Consider the following 2,385-nt stretch of genomic DNA (forward strand, 5'->3'; position numbering starts at 1 on the left):
GTACCGAAAATAAACAGTACATGGATAGACATTTATGCCGGGGGCGGGGGACATCAGGGAAGGGTTTTCTGAGGAGATGACATATAAGTGGAGACCCAGCAAGAGCAGGAGCTGGGATGTGAAGCGCTGGAAAGGGTGTTCGAGGCAGAGGGAACAGCAAAAACTAAGGTACAGAAGCAGACGTGCTTCTGGGACCCTGGGAGATTCAGAGTTGCAGCCTAGAGAAGGCCTTCGGGGAGGTCAAAGGGGGTGAGGGATTCAGTCTTGGGGACAGCCCAGGGCCAGCTCCTGGGCTGGGGGGTGGGAGGGGAAGGGGTAGCCCTTCTTTTTTTTTTTTTTTTAATTTTTTTTATTGTTATGTTAATCCCCATACATTACATCATTAGTTTTAGATATAGTGTTCCATGATTCATTGTTTGTGCATAACACCCAGTGCTCCATGCAGAACGTGCCCTCCTCAATACCCATCACCAGGCTAACCCATCCTCCCAACCCCCTCCCCTCTAGAACCCTCAGTTTGTTTTTCAGAGTCCATCGTCTCTCATGGTTCTTCTCCCCCTCCGATTTCCCCCCCTTCATTCTTCCCCTCCTGCTACATTCTTCTTCTTCTTTTTTTCTTTCTTAACATATATTGCATTATTTGTTTCAGAGGTACAGATCTGAGATTCAACAGTCCTGCACAATTCACAGCGCTTACCAGAACACATACCCTCCCCAGTGTCCATCACCCAGTCACCCCATCCCTCCCACCCCAGGGGTAGCCCTTCTTAATGCCACCTTGCCGCCTGTCGCCTAGCACCCACGGCCAACAGTGCTGCCAGCAGGCCTTGCCCTTTCTCCCTCAGCAACCCTCTGACTGGCAGAAGCTGTCAAATGACCAGCAGCTGAGGCTTTGCCAACCTCCTCCCCTGGAATATTTTAGGAGTAAGTCAGAAAATGACCAGCCGCCTCCTTAAAACCCAGCTTTTTCTCGTGCATGCCTTACAAGGGTGTATTTGGCTACCCTGGGTGTTAATCTCCCACCCCCGTGCATTAGACAGAGAGATATAAATATACAGTCACAGGCGGCCCGCTCAAATACACAGATTAATGCCCCAGTGTGCAGGCCCCAGGCACAGGGGACACTCCACGCGGCGGCTTGTGAGCACCCACTCCCACGCTCCCAGGCGTCAGCCCCAGTCCCTCACGGGCATGCAGTTACACGCGGGCCCATACACAGCCCACCCCCCCATCATAATAATAACCACTCTCTACCCCCCCAGGTTATACAAGCACACAACCACATGCCCACACACAGACGTGTACCCCCCAGTCGTCCCAGAGTCACACACGGGCACGCAATCCCACATTCTCCCCCTACACACACACCCGTGTAGTGTTCACCCAGCCTGCAGCGGGCACACTGATCGCAACACACAACCCTCACACGCTCCACACAGCGGCACCGTTCCCCCCCCCCCCCACACCCGGCGCCCCTACTCAAGGCCTCTCTGATTAAACACACATCCAGCCCCTCGCTCTTTACAGTGCAGAGCATTCTTCTGTGATTGAGTCAAAGACCTCCCCAGACAGGGGTTAAGTGGAAAAAAGCCATCAGAAGGAAGAATGCCCGAAGCCCAGGTCTGGGATGGGGCCGGCAGCTTCTGGCTTAGGGAGAAAGACTTCAGTGTTGAAATTTGACCCTGACTCTAATGGGCCAAGGCCTTGGGGGAGGGGGCATGCCTTGGAGGGGACAAAAGCGGGGCTGGGTCGGGTGACAGGTGGAGCGGAGCGGAGAGACTCCAGGAAACCTCGCAGCGTGGGGGTGGACCTCGGTGTTATATCTGGACTGGACCTTATAGGCTTAAACCCCTCCACGCAGTCCTCCCACCGCCCTTCCCTAACCCCGGCAACAGGCTCCCGGCTGTCCCCAAACGCACGGGGTGTGGCCGTGACACCTCCTCCCCCAGCCCTTCAGGACAGCTGCGGGACACGGCGCTCCGGCCTCTCCTCCGCACCCCCGCCCCCGCCGCCGCGGGTGGGGATCGCAGGGCGCCTGAGCTGTGCGCACTGGGGTGCTGGGTCCCTCTCAGTCCCCCACCCCAAACCCCTGCCCCCGCCGGCCGGGCAGGGGCAGTGCTCTCCCGGGGCCGCAGAGCCACGCTCCTCCCCGGCCCCCCGCAACTGGGACCCTTGGAAAGAAAGGGTGAAGAGAAAGAAGGTTCGGGAAGAGCTCGGGGCGGGCCGGTCTGGGCGACGCCGATCGGCCACCCCCCACCCCCGCCCCCGGCCGCGCGGCCTGCTCCCTCCTCCCGCGGGCGGGACCTGGGGCCAAGTGGGCGCGCCCGGCCCGGGGCGGGCGGGATCCGGTGTCGGCGGCAGCTGCCAGTGCGGCGGGCGCGGGCG

Source organism: Phoca vitulina, unplaced genomic scaffold, assembly GCF_004348235.1.
Source record: "Phoca vitulina isolate PV1807 unplaced genomic scaffold, GSC_HSeal_1.0 scaffold2, whole genome shotgun sequence".
NCBI classification, from domain to species: Eukaryota; Metazoa; Chordata; class Mammalia; order Carnivora; family Phocidae; genus Phoca; species Phoca vitulina.